The following is a 20,593-nucleotide window of genomic DNA, read 5'->3' on the forward strand; positions in this document are numbered from 1 at the left end:
TGAATAAGTTACAGTTATTCAGCTTCTCCGAACACACGAAGTACAGGTATTTGGATTGCAGAACAGCACACGAAGTGCTCTTCTCTCCCCGTCCTTGCCATGCACTGCCTTCAGGGGACATCACGGGGACTGGGAGCAGCCACAGTGATTTGGGAGCTCTTGACCTGCGCTGCTCGGGGTGCTCCAGTGCCCAACCACAAAAGCCAAAGGGCTGAGAGAGTTTCGGACAGAATGCTACCGGGACACGGCATCGTTGCCCTCCGAGCCGGAGCCGGCCCCGCTCCGTGCCGGGCGCCACCGGGGACTCGAGGCTCGGGAAGGTTTTATTTCCTTCCCCAAGATCAGCTGTGGGAGCGCTCCTGTATGTGCGATGTCAGGTGCCTTGATCGGTGCTGCCAGGCTTCGGGATCAGCGATTGGGAACTCAGTGCAAGCTGCACGTCTCTCCTCCGCTACCCCGCGCGTAGCCGCGGCTTCCCTCGGTGAACTCGCCGTCCGCAGGGAAGGAACGCCGGGGACCCGGTGACCATTAGGTGGTGCCCCTGTCTCGAGTTTAAAAAAAAAGCTCACAAAAGAACTCTGCTGTCCTCATTTTAGCTATGCAAATAGAACAGCTCTAAGAGGGAAACTGTAGCGGAAGATTAAATTCTAAAGTGGGAATACGTGAAGTGTATGCGCGTATATACTTACATACACACAAAAATACTCTTTTTAATCTCAAAAGAGATTTGGGCTGTTGAAACAGTTGGTAGAGGAGAGCAGTTTCTTCCAGCTGAGTTGGGTCTGTTACCTATCTTCACAGCAGCCTCTGTCCCGCGGGTGTCACCTCGCCCCTACCATTGTCACTGCGGTTCGTGCCAGCTGTAGGGGCCAGCATCCCAGGGCTGCCTGACATGCAGAGCGACACTTTACACATCACTTTCTTCTGCATCACTGCCTAAACCTATGTATTCCTCTGCACTGTTTTGGGTTTTATAATTTTTTCTGACCCGTTTTAAATCCTGAAGTGACTTGCCTCGTAACCTGCTGATAGAAATGCAATACAATAAAGTTACTTATGTGCCTGTATTTTTTATTGACTGCTTTTAATTATGCTGTTGTCTGCCCCTTGCCCTCTGGTGACAGGACGTGGCTATTATTCAGTAAACCAAATCCAGCTCATGATGTAATCTGTCTAATTGCAAGTGACCCACAGAGTTCAATGTGATGTCTTTTTGCATGTCATGCACTGTCACCTGCGGCTGTTTGCTGTGTTCTGTGGCTTAGCTCATGGCACAAGGTAAGTGAGCCAAATCCTGAATCTTTCCTAGTGACTAACACTGCATGAAGCTCAGAGCTGCTGACTACCTGCCTGAGTGTTCATTTATTCCTGGCTCCACAACGGCACCTGAATGTATTTTTCCATTGAAAGAATTTTGCCTGCGAACAGGAAAGATATTAGGAAAACAAGTATTCCCTGACTTGCATATTTTAATTTCATATGCTTCCTAGATAAACTTCACAGTACAGCTTAGAAGAAGAGCAGGTGAGGTGGGGTTACTGCTAAGGATGATTGTGACTGCCTTGCTTTAAAATTTAGTATTTTACCTTTTTTAAAAAACAAGCATCCATATTTCCTGTCCATGGATCCAGGATATTCTGACCAGCTGGACAAAAACAGCTGGTAAGAGCAAAGACCTGGGGAAGTACCTTGTGCTCCCGGGTTCCAGCAATTGCAGGAAAATCAACAGCCTCCTTTCTCCACACCAGCTTTTCCATTAACATAATTGAGAATAATGAACTGAATCAACAACCTTAAGGTTGACTAATAACTACAGCTTCTCTGGTGATGAGAAGCATTCCATATCCTATTATTAGCAGATCAATGTGAATAATTTGCAGACATACAACGAGAGCTACCCCTTGCAGAAATTTCATTGTAGCTTTTAAGTAAAATTTAAACAACTCCATTTTTATTATTTAAATATTATAGCTTTGATTTCATCTCTTGAAACATTTGAAATTACTATTATTTTTGTAAGTTGCTTCCTTATAATTACAGAAACCAGAACCTTATCTTAATCCCTTATTTCTTACATCTCTCTCTCTATCCCTAATATTGCTCTTGTTAAATGTGTCAACATTGTGAGTCTCATCTTGGGACAAGCAGAAGCAGAAGCTGCTGCTGCCCCTGCCATGTACATCCCCTCTCAGTGAACTGCCCACCATGCTGGCTTCCCTCTTCTGTGAACTCTTCAGTGTTAATCCTGAGCTGCTGAGGAGGAGAGAGTTTCTGTAGTTCTTCTGGCCTTGCTGTCGTGGAAAATTATCTTCCCTCCTGCACATCTGCTGAGCATAAATCTGCAGTATTCAGCTGGAGTGAAGGAACAAAACAGCTGTCATTTCTTTTTGAAATAGAGATCAAATCACCTGCAAACTCAAATGAGCTGGCATTGGACCTGGGTGCCCTTTCCACTGAGCAGGTTATTGGAGAAGGATCTGGCTGGATGGGCAGCTCCTGGGCTTCACCTCACACCTCTGCAGTCAGCAGATCCAGGGCTTTGCCTGGGCTCTGCCAGAGGGCTGTACAGGGAGGGAGTTCTCGCTCCTCCTGCTTTTGCACAAGTGATGCTGCAGATGGGCTGTGTCAGGGTAGTCCAGAGACTGGGAAGATGTGAGTTTGTCAGCAGCTGGTCAGACATGTGCACAGCAGGCTTAGCACTGCACTGAACCACAGTGCTCAGTGAGATCCTCGTGCTGGAAAGGGTCATTTCATCTCCCTCTAGCTCTGGAAAATCTGTTACCTACAGGGCACAGGTGAGAAGTAGGAAGAAGGATTCTCTCTGAGTTGCCATCATTGTACTCATCCCTCCAAGATTTGTAGGATCTGGTAGCTGTCTCAGCGTTTTACGTGCAGTTTATGCCAGCCATTCTCCTAACCTTCACCCTGTCTGTGGAGGGGGGTGTGAAGGCTGAGTGCAGGATGATCACCACATTTTTTGTTTATTCTTTATTATTTATTTATACTGTGTTTAATTTTTTAAAATACAACCTGTCCATTTTAGGGGTGATTCCCCCCTTCTAAATTTCCTAAAATTAATGTAACTAATATGGAAAGTATCTTCTACTAGGAAATTTGCAGATGCAGATAAAGTATGTCTCTGGTGCTAGTTACCTGTACTGGACCTGGCCCTGACCCGTGGATTGACTTTCTGTCTTGAGCGTGGACCTGCCTCACTGCCACAGACTTGCTGGATGATCTGGGCTCTTTGCTGACACCAGCTGCCATCCCTGGGCTTGTCCTGATCTGCCCACCTTGTCCAGATACTCTGGGACAGACTGGAGCTAAAGAGCTCCCTTTACTGCCAGTCATGCTGTCACACCTTGCCCCCAGCCCTTGCAAGCAGTTGGCCTTTGCTACTTCTTGGCACCTGCCACATTTCTAACTTGAACCATGTTTTCTTGAAAATACTGCACTGCTGATACTATGTCTGACTTCTAAGTCTATGGGGATATTTTTAAAAAGCCACTATGAACTTACAAAACTAAATGTGGTGTTCCTGTGTGCCACTTGTTCCTTCTATTTCAGGGTTTCTTGGCATTTCCTAATATACATTGGTACACCTTTTCTTGCAGGAAGTTCACTGTGGATCCACCCTGATGCTAGGTGAGACAAGACATGTCCTGGGGACATTAGGGCTCTGAATTTGCTGTCAGTATTACTCTAAGCAGTTCAGCTCCAGATCTAACTGGAGCCAGAGTACAGTACCTCACTGTGGATGGGGAGAAATTAAACTCAACAGATATTTTCTTTGCCTAGAATACCAGGTTTCTACTAACTGAGCGTACAGGGGGCAACTGAAAGGAAAACTGAAAATAAGCATGATGCAATTAACAGACAGCTTGTGTTCTCTTAAGCTCATCATTTTCTTTGGCTAAAACCAATTATAATCCAAGACAAGTTCTGAATTTGTAAGTTGAAGTTGCTCGTGGCTTCTGTGAAGATGAGCATTTGTTTCTCCTGTTCCTCTAGACCTTGTTTTCAAACTTCCTTTCTCATTAATATTTTTTGACCAGAATGAAAAGCTGTCCATGTATAGGTTATCTTTCCTTCCTAATTTCATCTGGCACAGCAGGCTTCTTGTGAAGCTGTTCTTACAGGAGCCAGCCAGCACCACAGGCTACTGCCAGCTGTGTGCTCTGGGAGCACTGGAGAAGGCTGTGTGGCCACTGGTGGCATGTACAGACACACCTGGCAGTGTGCAGGGGAGCTTAACCCTCTCTTGCCTGGACTCAGGGTCCCGTGCTTGCCGGGGAGCAGTGCACAGTATTAATTAGGCTATTGAAATCTAACCTGAAGCCATCAGACCAGGCACACGTACTGGTGTGGGGAATCTGCTTCTGAAGCCACATTGGCAATCAGTTTGCACCTGTAAATCAGTCAGGCCAGGTGTTTCCTCGGCGTTTTCAATTTTTCACAATTCAAAAAGCTGCCATAAGCTGCTGTGTCTTTGACCTATGAACAAGCACATCCTGGTGGGTTGGAGGTGAAGCCCTACCCAGGACACAGCCCAGTGATCCCAGCAGCATCCCTGGAGGGCTCTGGACCTGGTGGCAAATGGGTCCTTCTGTGTGTGGCCACCCGACCCTCCAGTTGGGGTTCTGCTTTCTCAGTCTTGGCAGCAGACAAGACAATTTGCATCAAATCTTGACTTTTGTAGGCTGACTGCATTGCGGGTCGACTTGATGGAGCAGGAGAAGTCCATCCCTTGTGGACATTTTTAACGTTCAGACATAATATATTGAAATGTAAAATGCATTCAAATTAGAGACTAGGTGTAACAGTGTTAGTGGCTTACCGCAGCTGGAATTCAGTGCTGAGCTAGGAACCCAGTGCAGGCCAGCTTTAATTTGGATCAGATGGCATGCCAGAACATGTGTACTGAATCTGGAAGGGTTTCTGTGGGTATGGCAGGGGGCAGCCGGCACCAAAATAGCAGCACAGATCTGAGCAGTTAGCCCAGCTCTGCTGTGTGAAACTAAGCATTGAATAGCTCCACTGTCCCAGTAAAGGAGAGACTGATCTCAGCAGGACAGCCCAGGCAAATAATTGGGTCAATAACAAGGGTGAGTAAAATATCTTCTCTTTTCTGAAAACCCCTGGGCTCTCCCAAAGCAGGACTAGCACAGGGGCTGTGCAGGAAACAAGAACTCGAGCAGCTCCTGGGAAAGGTGCAGGGAGGGAGGTGCTGTCCCTTGGTATTCATAAAAAACATTAAGTGAAAAATTATTTTGTACCCCCTAATAGTCCTTTGACCCAATTACTGGCTTTATTACTCTCTGTAGATCTTCTTGAGAGGCTAAGAACTAACCTGATACAGTAGCAGTAAAAGAAACTCATCTGACTAAATTTCATATAGTGCTCCACAAACAGGCCAAGTGCAGAAATATCAAGCCAAGAGCTACAAGTATGTGTGAAATGGGAAAACTCTGCCCACTGTCGCTACCCACAATGCAATAAAGCTCTCCCACTATCAGAGTGTAAGATTATTATGCTTTATTAGCTAATTACAGACAGGAGATTCATTCAGCACTATTGATAATAGAGTGCTGCCTCCACTTGATACTTGTCAAGAAAATATTGCATCTGTCTTGGAAAGGAATTTCACCACCTCTGCTTGGAATGGGAGAATTGTGAAGTATCCCAATAGAAAATAAACATCAGAACCTGAACTAAATATTTTCATTTCTTTTTTGCATTCTCTGCTTGGTTTCTTTAGCTAGTTTTAAGGATCTAGAGAACAATGTCCAGCAAATATTCTCATTTTTATGCCTGTGAAATACCAAAAATATATTGCAGTTTTATTTGTTAACTCAAATGCTTTTTCATCTTTTGTACTAATGATTATAAGGAAGTTTTTATTGATAAAACAGTAAGCAAAGAGTATGTCTGACAGGCCAATATGTGGCTACATGTTGGAGAAGAAAGAATAAAAATTGCTGAGGTTTCAGCAGACTGATTTTCTTTGAGTTTAACATCTCCTTTCCTTGATTTGGGATTCCTGCTAGCACAGCAGAGCTGATGCTTGTGGTAGACTCACTGACACTGCCTTCTTGGTGTCAAATACCCCCTGTATCTTCACCTTTACTGTGCTAAATAATACAGCCCATTATCTGCAGTTCTCCTCAAGACATCTCAAGCAGTTATTAGCGTCAGCTCTAAGTCTTTCAGTAACTCAATCCAGGATGGGTTCTCACTGTTAGTAATGCTCTTGAACTCTCTAGCTCCTTGGAAACAGTTGATAAATTTATGTAAACAACACTTTGGGACATTAGAAGATACCACTTTATTTATTTATTTATTTATTTATTTATTTATTTAATCTGTAAACAAACTAAAACCCATTTCTACTGGGAATGCAACTGGCCTAGTAATGGGATCCCAGGCTATGCTAGCTTCAAAGTCCACATCTCTTTATCAAAAGAGGAGACTATCCTTAATATTAACATCATCAGGGTGCCACACTTGGAAAGAACAGCAGATGGGATAAAACATGGAAATAAAAATATGAGATGAGACATCTTCTTTTCTTGAGAGCCCAAGTGTGATCAGTAGATGGTTGCAGGAAAATAAAGCATGTGCAAAGATACCAGCACTTCTTTGTCAGCTGCTGAGCATTACACCTCCTCCTCCTCACCCAGTTGCTGACAGATTAAATAGCTTGGATCAGCAGCTACAGAAGGGTTCTCTTGGCAGCTCCTGCTCCAAAGATGAGTTGCTTTTTCCTTGCTAGCCCTTGTCAGGCTGGGAATGTAAGGGACACATCCAAGGCAAGACTGAGGAGGTGCAGACCAGTGTAAAATGGCACAAGCCTGGTGCTGGTCTGGCTTGTCACTGAGCTCTAGCAGTTCAGGAGAGGCTGGGACTGACAGGTAAGCATGGGAAGGAGATACAGTCCTGTCCTTACCTCATCTTTCCAATATTTATTCCAACTTGCCAGTATTTCCTCTTCTCAAACACTTGGTGATGTATGTCCCATTACAGTGGATATGTAGCTGTAGACAAGCTGCAGTTGCTGGGTCACTGTGTTACATAGCACAGCAATAATCCAATGCCAAGGTGAAGGTAGCAGTCCTTTAGGATACACCTATATTCCCAGATATATCTATAATCCTTTAGGATATATGTGTGCTGCTGTTGAAATCATACCTGTAGTCATAGCTCTGCCTGCAGAAAACATATAATCCCTATGGAAAATATATATCTTCCTTTAACTTGAACAAACCTATATTAATGCTATTCACTTTAGTAAATTACTCTGGAGCAGCACAGTTCTGTGTAAGAGCAGTCACTTGGGCTGGTAGGCATAAATCACTCTGAGTAGGAGGGCACTGGCTTCCACCAGCATGTCTTCAAGTGCTCTGCAATACTGAGAGCAAGACTCAGTACATTTCCCCAGTCTTACCACCTGAATAATAGAGAGGCTCACAAATTTTGACTCAGGCTAATTCCTCTCCTCACCCTCACTGCAAATGTAAAAGGGAGGAGCTATGCCTGTCACACAAATGCTGATCTAAAATATCTTCTTTCTAATTTAAGTTTATTCTGCAGCTTATCAATGGGACATCTGGATGGGAACTACCATCTGAAGTGGACAGAAGGCTCTTCAAAATAATTCTTGCTTTTAGGGTACAGAAATCTGTTCTGTGGCAAAGAGGGGAGAATTTGGAGGGATATAGCTGGCAGGATGTTTTTATAGGATGCTTTACCTTCAGCAAAAGTACTTGTGTTACAGTGACTAATGTCATGCAACCTCTCCCCTGCATCTCATTTCTCAAATGCTGCAGAACCTGATATCTCAGCATGCTCAGTACAGTGCGCACACACCTCCTGAAAGCAGATTAGAAAGATTTTTTATGTCTTCCTGAGATATTGCTCTCCCTTTCAGTAAGTTTTTACATGTGTCTTGGATGGAATTTTTAGAGGTTTTCAAGGTTCTTGAGACTGTTAATAATACTGCTCAGGGCCTCAGGGAATGAACAAGATGGTCTAACAGGTTGTTTCCATCTCTTATTTCTGTGTCTCTTTGATTTAAGGATTTTCTGCATTTATTGGCTGTTGCTTCTCTTGGCCACTTTATACACTGTATAGTGATTTTACCAATCATAGGGAATGGCAGAGGCTACATGAAGCCCCCTGTTGCCATAGAAACACAATAGCATCTAGCTGGCTCTACCCTCACTCTCCCATACCAGTCCCCATGGGAAGCAGAAATTCAGGCCTTAAAATTTAATCAATTTGATGTTAAGTTTTAGAAGCTATTTTCTTTTTGTTGCCTGGTCTCATGACAGATGTTTTCATGCAGATGTAATTATTTACACTACTAATATTTTATTAAAATTACAGCAACTAATTATTAGTACCAGTAACACTGTAGATTCCAGAGCCATCGTAACTCCTGTTGTTTGTGTATTCTAAAGACTAAAAGTGTTTGTGCTCCAGTCAGTGTCTGATGCAGCCGCAGAGGGAAACTTCCAGCATAACATGAGAGATGTAAACCCAGAGAGACTGGGAGAGATGCTGGGGTGATGAGTCCTGTGCTGGGCTGTGTCCCCCAGCCAGTCCCGGGCTCAGCACTGCTGCTCCTCTTGCACCGAGCCATGTTTCTGTGTCTGCAGCCCTTGGCACTTCTCAGTCCCCTGCAAACACTGCTGAGTGCACATTTGGAGGTATCCCACTCAAAACTGATTTGTCTCTTTTATTTATGGTTTTCAGACTTCTGTATCTTTTATGGGAAAGTGCTGGCTATCCCATGGGCTGCAGCTTGACACGAGCCCAGTGTGAGTCCCCTGTCATGATTCCACGATCACTTTACCCTCTAGGATTCTGTTGCTTTCTCCTCTTACTCCCATTTCAACATGACAGCACCTTCAGGTCTCGAGATAGCAAAGCACCTTTGTAGCACAAGTTCTGGGGTAGGCTGCTCCTGTGGTCCTTGTCTCAGGTAGCATGACTATCTTTGAGTGCATAGAGAACAACAATTTCAGGTAATCTTTAATAATTTTCAGCTTCCAGGAATGCCTGGGAGCCAGAACTTTTTGCTGTGTTCAGACAATGTGTGTTGTGAGCTTGGGTTGGTTTACTGTCATTGCACATCCTAATGAGCAATGTCCTCTATCCTCAAAGGGCAAGGCTGGAGCTGGGATACTTTAAACAGGGCAGAGAGAAATCATACAACTGTTGTTTTAAATTGCCATTACTGACTAAAAAAGTGATAGCAAATGATTTTGCTGAGCGAGCTCTGCATCATTAAGACTGAGCAGAATCAGGCCCATGGCAGATAGTGTGCTGGGAAAGGCAAGTTACTGGCATCACCTGCTTCTTCCATTTGCTTTTCTCCGGTGACTGCTGCTTCCAGAGAAGGCTGGAGAAGAAAACAAAAATAAAGAATTTACAATAAGAATAGCTTCTGGCAAGCAAATACTGTTTCTCTGCTTACTTGGAAATTACATCAGGCCTTACAACCCCTTTCTAGTCCTGGTCTATGGGAACAGGAAGTCAAAGAATTTTACCTAGGAATTGGCTTTTACAGAATTAGCTGAAACTCGCTGTGAGAACAGTGGCAAACTTATCTCTAGTAAAATAATGGAATTCTGTGAGGAAAAGCCCTCTAAGAGTGGTTTATACAGCAGAATTTTTGTCTTGCCAGGACTGGCTTAGGAAACTATGGATGGGCCTGTAGGACCCCAGTTTCCTGTGCTCCCATGATTAGATCAGGCTGTAACCATTCAACACAAAAAATGAAATTGTTGTGTGTCTCCAAAATTTTAGGAGACAACCTTAGAATCTATGTGGAATACATGTGGCTGTGTGTAAGTACAGGGACAGCTGCCTGCGTTTGGCGAGAGGCTGGAGAGAGAACTTTGACACAGTAAGAGCTCCTGGTCCATATCCAGAGGTGCCAGCTTCCAGATCAGCAGCTCCAGAGCTGCCTGTGCTCTGGGATGGAGCTGTGCACAGCCACTGGGGACGGTGCTGATGGCTTGGACATGACCAGAAGCCAGCTGCTCGTGCCCAGATTCCCAGGGCCACACCATGCCACATCAGTGCTGAGCTTTGCTGATAGTCTCATTTCTGTAACATAAATTTACATGTTTTTCTTTTGTAAAAGAGCAAAAGCATTGATGTACTTGGTGTTGTTAAACTGAGTTTGTCCCTGTAAAATCCTATGCTCTTTTGGAGCTGGTGGTTCATTTTCCCACTCTATACTTTTATGTTTCTTGGAGAGTTCCTGTAACTTTACTCTTCCCTTCCCTCTCCTGGCTGACGTGTTTCTGATCTGTACCAGCCCATATAAAAGCCTAGAGAGGAGAAACACTTTCTGCTCTCTTTCCATAAACTGGTAAACCTCTTCCTGAGCGTTCACAACCCTTTGCAAGCTCACAAAGTACATTTCATAATTTCCAGGTACAGTGCATGAAAATTCTGCTAAGTAAACATTATAAAGTAGGTTTTGAGAAAATATTAGTCACCATTATGCAATTCCAAAACCAAAACCACAAAGAGAGTGCCAGTATATTTTGTTTTATTGGTTGTGACTGCAAATACTATGCACACAAAGGAAACCTTTGAAAACCAACCAGCCTGTGTTTGTATGCATATTACTCCTAAAAGGCAATTTGTCTAGTAATCTCAGTGTTAATTTTTTTCATCTGGTACACACTGGTGATACACCAGACAGTTTTCTGTAACACATCTGAAAAATTCCACATAGAGTGATTTTTTTTTTGCTTATCTTATTCGTAATTTTCTAAAAATAAATTTACCTGCTTTTCCTTTTTGTCTTTGCTATTAAATGTAGTGAAGATAATATTTTCATACAGTGTCTTTTAACTTCAAAGTTTTCAAAGTAAATAGAAGCAATGTGCACTCTATTAGAAAAAAAATGTACAAAGTACCTAAATCCTAATTTTTCAGGCCTGCCAGAGCTGCATCTGTTTAAACATGTTACTTATGTGCATGTGTACAGTACAGGAAGCTGGACTGCTTTCCAGAATCGCCTGGAGTCGTATCCTTTTTTTATTCCTCTCTTTCTCAAAACAATTTTAAATCTACAAAAAAGGTCAGGGGAGGTCACGATTCCTGACCCAGCACTGAACTGAGCCTGCCTATTCCGTCTGTTTGATGATCCGACCAGGGTCACTGAGCTGGGGGTTATTACTGGCTCCCTGCGTCTACGAGGCACAGCCTATCCCAAACAATTTTTAAATTACCACTGGCATGAGACTGTCAGGAAGGATGGTAGCTGGGAATGTCTAGACACTGCCGCCAAGACAAGCTCCCCTGTCGCGGGCCGGGGCGCGAGCTGCCCCCAGCCCAGCCTGCAGCACAAAACTCCATCACGTGCCCTGCAATTTGCTCCAGGGGTTTAGCCAAAGAATTGAAGATAAGGAAATCTATAGGCATTACAACTGGGAGAATTTTTAACTGCTTTATTGCTTTCCATAGATTCTAAAGCCAGTTGTCTGCTTTTATGAGCTCTTTAAATCACACATCAGTTTCTCTTGGCTTCAGTCGCACTAAGCTGTCTCTGAATTTATACTGGTTCTTCTTGACTTTATTCTTTAGAAATTAACATTGAGGTATGACTTTAAGTTTGTATCAGTGAATTCTCATCCTTCTGCAAAGGATGGCCAACAGTCCTTTAGGGTGTGTAAGGCACAGATAAGGCCACAGGGGTCTCTGAATCATGTCTTTTTCTAATTCATCCCTCTGCTTGAGCAGAACTGCAAGGAAAAAGAGAGATTAAATACACTCTCTACTCTTTCCAGCTCAGTTCATTATATTTTTAAGGAAATTTCATCCAGAATGTGCTGGCAAATTACTTAATAATAATATATCAAAATTTATTAGTATCATCATTCACTCATTAATAAACACCTTGTTATTTAAAGTAACAACTTCATATTTAAGGACATTTTTAATGGAAAAGTGCCCAGATCAGTTAGGTTAGATTGGGCACAGCAGTGCTGGAGCCCGAGCCAGCACCACTCCTGAGCAGGAGCAGGGGGTCAGGGATGCCTGGTGTGAGAGGGGGCACCCCCTGCTTACATCCCCATGGCTGAACATCACATCACATCACACAAAGCACCTCACAAAACCCTGTGTGTTTCTCTAAAGGAATCTGAATGGTGATTATTTCCCTAAGGAAAGTAAAGCTGTATGAAAACTGGAGTGCTTTGCCTTATGTCCCTTGTTAAGATCCACCATTCTTCAAAGGGGCAGCTTTCCTGCTTCTCCCCTTGACCACACTATCACACTGTTCCACAGTACTTTTGGGCTAATCTAAACGTCAGTGGGAAAGGCTTTCCATAAGCTCACGGTTCCATTAGCACTGTGAGACCTGTGCTGTGTCACACAGCAGATGCCCAGCTCCTCAGGCCATTGCTAGCACAGGACAGGCACAGCAAGGACACAGGTTTGGTCACAGCAGACCCTCGGGGAGAACATCTCACCTGTCAGAGAGGGCACTCGTTCACCCAGTGAAGCATCAGTGCTTGCTCTCTTCACTGAGCAGAAAACAGGCTCGCACAGTCGAAGCTGAATTCGCAGCACAAATTAATTTACATTTCAGTTGTTAGCTTAAGTGCAAGTTAATAACAGAAGGGGGAAAAGAAGATGCCACACTTGCTATAAATAAACTCTTCTAAAAGGCAGTGGCGTTAGGGAAATGACAGTCCTTACCTTGCTCCCAGCAGAAATCTTTCAGTGAAGCTATTATCACACCTGTGCCTCAGCCCAGACTGAGGGCTGCAGATGGACTCGGGGAAAGAAAGGAGCGATTCCTTTGCTCATGCACTGCAGCCTGTTAGCCCCTGCAGAGTGGCCCTGGGCGCTCTGCCAGGAGGCAGATTGCAGGTGCCAAGCTGGTCATAACCCTTGGAGGTCACAGGCAAACCTCTGCTTTTGAGGTTGCATCCCTGCAGACAGGGCTGGGATACATCTGGGGTGTGATGCTCCCAGGGCTCTCACTGGCTCTTCCTGCTGCTGTCTGTACTTGGGGCAGCACCAGCCCAAGGAATAGAGCTTAGCCTTCTGATGTCCTGGGAAAGGACAGCTGCCACACTAAGTTTGAGGACAATTTTTACCTCTTCCTTTTGCTAAACTACATTAGAAAATTAATGCACATAAAGTAATGTATTTCACATTCCCCATGTAAGAGGAGCTCCTTCTAAGGACACTTTTTCCCCCCCTTTTTTTTTTCATGTTTCTCCAGTAGCTTATTCCATTTTTTAAGTGCCTGCTAGTTGACTAGGAAAAAGATGCCTTTGTGCCTTCAAATGGGAGTTAATCAAGAACAGTTCGGGCAAGTTATTTTACACAAGCTGCCTTCAGGAACTGGCCTTCATCTGCTGAGATTTTCAGCCCAAGTGCAACTACAGGTTAGTGCACCTTGCATTATTTTTCTTACATCCTGTACTAATTGTGTTAAACAACAATTTTTCTAAAGCTGAATCTGCCTGTTAATAATCCTGTTTTAAACTAAGCCTGTTTCTCACGAGCTCACATACAGTTTTATGATCCTGTTTCTGAGGATGCAAGACAAAATCAGTCTGTTCTCCTCAAGGCAAATGTTTGCAAAGAAATGCATTGCTCATCTATGACCTGCCTATTACTGCTTCAATCTGTTAGGCTTGGGATCTAAGTGCATGTGCAAATAAGAACTCTTGCATGACTGCCTTCCCTGCTCATCCTGGCAGCTCCTCTCTGGTGCATCTGCTCTGTGCTGGCCCAGGGGTATTGGCAGCTTACACTGCTCACCCAGTGCCATCCCAGGCACTCCTGGACTGCACGGATAAACAAGTGACAGACTAGAGCTGGGCAAAGTGCCCCAAATGCTTTTAGAAACTGAGGGGCGAGCCACTGAGTGGGCAGGGGCAGGATTTAACTTGTGCTGGGGTAGAGGAAAATTCAGTGAGCAAAGAATGAAGTGGGACAAGAGCCCAGCCAAGAGTAAAGGTTCTCCTGGGGCATTATGTGTGAGTGATATGAGTTATGTAATCTGTGGCAGTACTAGTTTTGTTGAATGCAATATCTGCATATGGCATAAAAATGCATTTCTACAGAAGATGTCAACATTTGTGAGCAGAAAAGAGGATCTCTGCTTTAAGGCATAGGATGTAGTTTTGATGCCTGTTTTTAAAGAATGCTTCTCTGAATACTGCAACTTTAAAAATGCTGTTGAATGTTAAAATGCAGAAGCTGAATGTCTAATTCAAAAGAGAAAATTTAGAATGAGAAAAAGGATCCCTAATAGTCACCATGAAACACAAAAGGAGAACACACACAAATAGAGTGGTGTCCAGAAATCAGTCAGTGAAATATCCCAGTATCTCTGCACGTTGCTCGCTGTATCATTGTGGCTCTTTCCCCTTGTGCTTCTTGCAACTATCTGCTATAAACCTTTCTAGCTCTAAAGTATTTACAAATATGTTTTAAAGGAAAACTCATAGCACTTTTCAACTAAAAAAATTGAAACAAATAGTTCAAACAATTTATCTCCCAGCGTACGTCAGAGTTAGTGAAGCCCAAGAAATGAAATCCTTGCTGCTACACTCACGGTTTTCATGGAGTGGATGAGCACAGGAGAAGGCAGAGCCCCCTCCCAGGACCCCCAGCAGCATTTCTCTGGGGCTGGGACGGGGGGCCACGCCAAGCCCCGGGAGCAGGAGCCACTGCTGGGCCCACTCCAGCTGGCCACTTTTATTTACTATAGCAAACAGCCCAAAACTCAGGAGTAAGGCAAATTATTTGTGGATCTAAGTTAAAATTCATGTTAGCTGTCTTCTTCACTTACAAAGCGCCCTATCTCTGTGCAGCAGGTGACAAAATCTCCAGTGACACTTGGTGACCCATCCTGGAGCCCTGCCCTGCCCTGCCCTGCCCTGCCCTGCCCTGCCCTGCCTGGGAAGCAGTGTCATTGCCTTTCTGCCTTTCCTGCTGGCTCTTGTGGCTTTTTTTTGGCTTTTTTTTTTTTTAATTGTATTTTTTATCTCCTAGTTCTCCATGCTTTTGTTTATACAGAGGCTTCCTGTGTCTCTGGATGCATGAATAATACACTTGATGGGATGTATGTGTGCATGTTGTCTCTCCTCAGAGGTACTGTCTTGCCCTGATTTGTGTCATCTCCTGGGTGAATATTTCAGTGTTATGTATGGTTTAGAAATTCATTTTGGAAGCTTCAAAATTATTGTAGCAAGTAGGGGAAATATAGCAAGTAGAGAAAAATAGCATTTCCCTATAGATTTCTCAGTCATGGGAGCACCATAGTTTTAGTGATGAAATAATACTCCACAAGAAACAGAAAGTTGCAGGTTCAGTGTTAAAAGAATTTTGAAAATAAAAAGAAATCATTATGAGGAACCTACAGAATAAAATTATAATATTCAATTGGGTAAGAAAAATTTTCTTTTAAAATATACATCTCAAAGAATTTTCACGATTATGTATTATATTTTGCGCATGAAGTCCTTTGTGTGCCTAACTACAGGGCAAGCCTTTAAATAAAAAAGGAATTGGCTTATGTGATCTGAAAATATTTACTGAAGAGGATTAAAAAATAAACACACTATGTTTGTGCAAAATTGTTCCAATCTAAGCCAACTGATTCTAAGTTGCAGCATTTTATCTATTGTTGTCATGTTTTTGTTCTAATTTTCTGATGTGTTGATCACTATAAGCTCACATCCAAGATGGATGTCTGCCTACATGGGTTACAAAATAAATAATTTTTTTTCACTAATCATATCAACAGCAAAGCATTTTCAGTGCAGTGAAAATTCAAAATTAAGGTCTTTTCATGTAAGCAAAGCACTGTACCTTACAGCACTGACACAGTGCCATTTCACACATTTTTTTAGGACTTCTGTATTCTGCTTTTGTCCCTTTAAAGTATTGCAGTGTATGATGATACTTAGCTTTTATTTTTAAAATGCTTCAAATAACCAATTTTCATCCTTGAAATCGTTAGAGCAATTTCTGTTTGATACAGAACATTTAAAAAGGCCAGCAGTTACAAATCTGCTACAAATACTGTGTATTGGGTGTGATTTAAGTTTATTAATAACATGTTTAATAAAAAGAGCCTCTCGGTTCTTCCCGTGCATGACTATCAAATCTATTGGTACTCAGGATGATGGGATGTGGTTCCAAGTGTAATATCCATTCCAAAAGAACTTGTGATTACTGACCTTCATGGTAAGCTGCACTTGTTTTTAAGTTTAAATTGTATGATGCATTTTAAACCAAGAAGATGAAAAGAATTTGGTTAGATCAGATGCAGACTAAATGCTTTGAAATTAGAAAATTCCCCTAAATTCTGAGGGATGGCAAGCATCAGACTCATGCCCTCTTAACCTGCTCCAAACTTTGCTGATGGAGACTGATTTCAGTACGTAACAGGAAAATAACTTGGAAAAATAATTCAAGAAGCCCACAAAACTGGATGTGCAATTTTGATACTAAGTCATTCAAGAGCAAGAATTCTTTATATAACATGAGGGCAGTAAATCAAGGGATTTTGTCACAGTTCCTTGTCTTGCTGATACTCCAAACAGGAGCACCCACACTGCCTGGTACTGAAAAAACAGATGTTTTTAAAAAAGACATTCTTGTAATTTTCCATTACTAATTAGCTGTGATTGTGGAGTTCTACCTGTAAAACTCATCCTAAATTACACTGCATTTATTGGAGATCATTTTAGTCCCTGAGAAAATTAATTTGACTAAATACGTGATTTCTTAATTATGATGCAATCAAAAAACATTTTTAGAAGATCAGTGACATTTACAAGAAGAAATGATGGAACAAAGTGTGATATTCTTTCCTTTAAAACAGTATTTTTCTCTTTTCACTCATCTCTTTAGGATACATTCAAATATAATTTGAATTACAGCAGTTTCTGTGGAGGATTACTTCCCATTAACTAATAAAGAGCAAACTGCATCAAATAACATTTTTTAAACTTTTATTTTTATCAGTGCTGTAGTTTAGCAGATAAATTGGCATTCTGATTATAGAGTTTTCAGAGAATTCACTTTCTAAATCTCAGCATACTAGCATATCTAAATAGCATATTTAATTTTAAAAAATAACATTAATCTCATATATTAATTTATTGGGGTGGTGGAGCAGCAATAACAATACAGACACAGTTTCAGCCGTAAAGACTACTAGAGTTTTGTTTTTCATTAGGGTTTTGAATCACAAACAAGGTATGTAAAGGGTCTGTTTTGTCTCAGTGTACAATAAGAATTTAATATTTATTCTTATTGAATCACATTCTTCAAAGTCTGTGATAAGCCAATTCTTTGTTGTTAATTTTAACATGAGTGAACTTAATTTTTCAGTGTATAAAGGAGCTTAGGATAAGTAGTTTTGAAGTTAAATAGAAAACCCAGGGAGCAATATTTATTCAGCAATGTGGCCAAATGCATTTAAAATGCAGGGTATTTGTGATTTTGTTAACCAGTAAATCCTTTTCTATTCTCTGTTTAGCTACAGCAGCTGGTGATTTTTCAGTTTCCAGGTACAGTATCAGCAGCATAGCCTTTCTTTTGTGACAAAGGAATATAAGTTGCCTTGGAGATTTTTAATTAACTCTTCTCCGGTAGCTCTGCCTGCTTATCATTTCAGCAGTTATTTAGGCTTCATATCAGATTTTGGATATTGCTCTTCAGAAATGTCTTCTTAATCTACACAAATTAGCATTTCAGCAAAACAATGTTTCCATAGTGGACCATTCATTACACTTTTTAAAAAGGTGTAGTTAGTAGTTACAACCATTAATTTAGCCTTGAAAAGCAGATGAATCCTAAAGAGGGGAATATGTGTGGATTCTGCAACTGAAAGAAACTATTCTGCACAAAAGAAGTGATGGTGGCACCTTAATCAGATTAAGATATTCCCTCATTAATTTTTATGATTTGTTCTTGCCAATAAATAAAGGTGAATAGACTATTTTTTCATAAACTGGGATTCCTCAGACTAATTTGTTATTTAATGCACTATTATTCATTTAGCAAATAAATTTACCTTGCAAAATGTCCCTAGCTTGCTCACTGCCATTTTGAAATGGCTAGTTGTCTCAACCAAGTGGGTGAAGATATAAATGTATATTTCTATGTGTGAAAATAAAAGAGAATAAAGTTGGAAGAGGCAGAAAGGTGCTTATGACAGTCACATCCCCTGATGTCACAATTTTTTTTCACTACACTCCTCTTTCAAAAAGTCTGGGATTTACTGTCATCATTGTTGTTAATGCCATTCAGCTAACAGCTCGGGTTTAGGTTTTTTTTCCAGGCGAATTATAAATGTCATAAATGCTTCCAAGAATACAGAATCAGAAGCCTTTTCTACCCTGAAAATGGAGGCAGGAGTTTGAGCAAATATGATTTACAGGCACGGGGTAAATGCTATAAGCTAGAGGGAGCTCCACCACAAGGAAATGCAGAGGTTCCGTTTCATTTATCAATGTGCTTCCCCGGCTTTGTCTGCTCGTGAACATAAAAGACCCGGTTTTATTGCAGATATTATCTACACCATTCTGTGATATGAATGTTATTGTCTAAACTGTTGCTGAGATATAAAACAGCTGAAACCCTCTACCAACACCACATTTATGCCAAACCTTTTGATAAATATACAGGTCTTTTTGTTCACCTTCACTGTCTTTGTCTCCATCTTACCACTCAGCCATTTTTAATGAAAAAGCATCCTCTATAAATCCCTTGCACAGAAATGCACCAAGAGCCAATCTCGTGGCCATAATTGTGCAAGATAATGTCCAGCAGTTTGACAAGAATTCTGGGCCAGCCCCAAGCCCTGGCTCTGCAGATAAAAATATCTCCCCAGTTATTTCATAGTGCTCTTTCCAAAGTAATATACACCACAAATTCATTCCAGTAAAACCTGGATTATTCCACAACTGGGCCTTAAGAGGTATCAGTGAAGGGAGGTTGGAGTGACCTGATTCGAAAGGACCTAGTTATTATAACTGGAACATTAATAATCTTTAATAATTGCTTCTAATTGAGCATATCAGAGACACGGTGATCTATTCACAGTTCCAATAATTCTCTAGAAATCCTGTTACCCCTTCTGTAACATTGGCTAAAGGACAGTGTTTGTCCACTATTGCTTTTTGTTGCCCTTTTTAGTGTACAAATAATTTTGAGTTAATATTCATCCCTGCCTCGCCTTTGTGCACTGAAATCCTGGAGCCTACATTTGGGGTTCTTTTCTTACCTCTTGGTCCTCTATCTCAGCAGATGATATTGCACTGCTCATAGAGATAATAAGAAAGCAGCTAATATCTTCTTATTGATTTTTGTTAATAAAATGCCACTTCAAAGGGAAAGCAACAGCTGAAACCATGAAGGCTGAGTCATGGCTGTGTTAATGAACTTTTTTTTTTGTCTATATTTGGTGTCTAATTCATGGTGAATCATTTATTAAGTAAATGTGTCCTCTTTCCTGTTTGCCGAACACCCACAAGCAAATTATGACCTTATTCCACTTTCTAGAAACAATATCATTGTTTTCTTCTATCAACTTTAAAAACTTGCGGACGTAATTGACCTTCTCAGAAACTTGAAATGTAATTATCAAGTCTCCTGTCCTCCAGCACATCTGACTGCACCTGTAGGGCACAGCAGCCTCGGAGCAGAGAACGGGGCTCAGCTTCCCAAGCAGCCTTATTGCTAATGTTCTCCCAGGAAAATTTAAAATGGGATTTCCAAATATGCTGCCAAGAATACTTCAACATTTGCTGTGTAACAATATTCCTGAGTGTAAAGCCTGGTAGGCTTGACCTCACTTGTGTGAAAAGGCCAGAACAAGGCTTAGAACTGGGTCTGGGGTTGGTCATCTGAGACTCAAGAGGAGGGATTTGACCCTTTGTTTCCACCAGGACTCAGAGCCTTGCACTCACACAGATCATCAACTCCTTGCAGCTAGAAACAAAGAAACCACAACCTTAAAACAACATGTAGGTATTCATCTTGCATATGACATATTTTCTGCATTTAATATTTCTTTTCTAACTTTTGAAGAATTATTTTTTTGCATGAGACAAACAGAATGTCTTTTTCTCCCATATTTATGGGAAACATTGACTTATTTCTGCTCCTTTTATAAGTTATGGCACATTTATTGAGTTATTTATATATTTGTTCAGTATTTTTTACATGTCTGTGCTTTAAAAAAGAAGCCTGAGTGCTCTGCTCACAAATGGGCTTTCCAGGATGCTGAGAGGGGCAGTTTTGCTTCTGGTCCAGGGGAGGGAATAGAAGTTTTAGAAGGCATGTTGGCAATTTAGGACCATTTTGAAGGCAGTCTGGATACTAGGCTAGGTTAGGCTATACCTAACATCACGGGACTTTAGGGAAAGGCTGTTTGTTTCATCAGTCTCTGGAGTGGACCCTGGCTGAGGTGCAGATCAGCCTCAGTAAGCATGTCAGAAATGTTTATCACCCTGAGAACTCTACCTGCAGAACTAGCATTAACTCGTCGGTCAGGATGTCTGTTTCCAGCAAAATGCCTGAATTTACTTCC

The sequence above is a fragment of the Cinclus cinclus genome, chromosome 19, assembly GCF_963662255.1.
Source record: "Cinclus cinclus chromosome 19, bCinCin1.1, whole genome shotgun sequence".
Taxonomy (NCBI): Eukaryota; Metazoa; Chordata; class Aves; order Passeriformes; family Cinclidae; genus Cinclus; species Cinclus cinclus.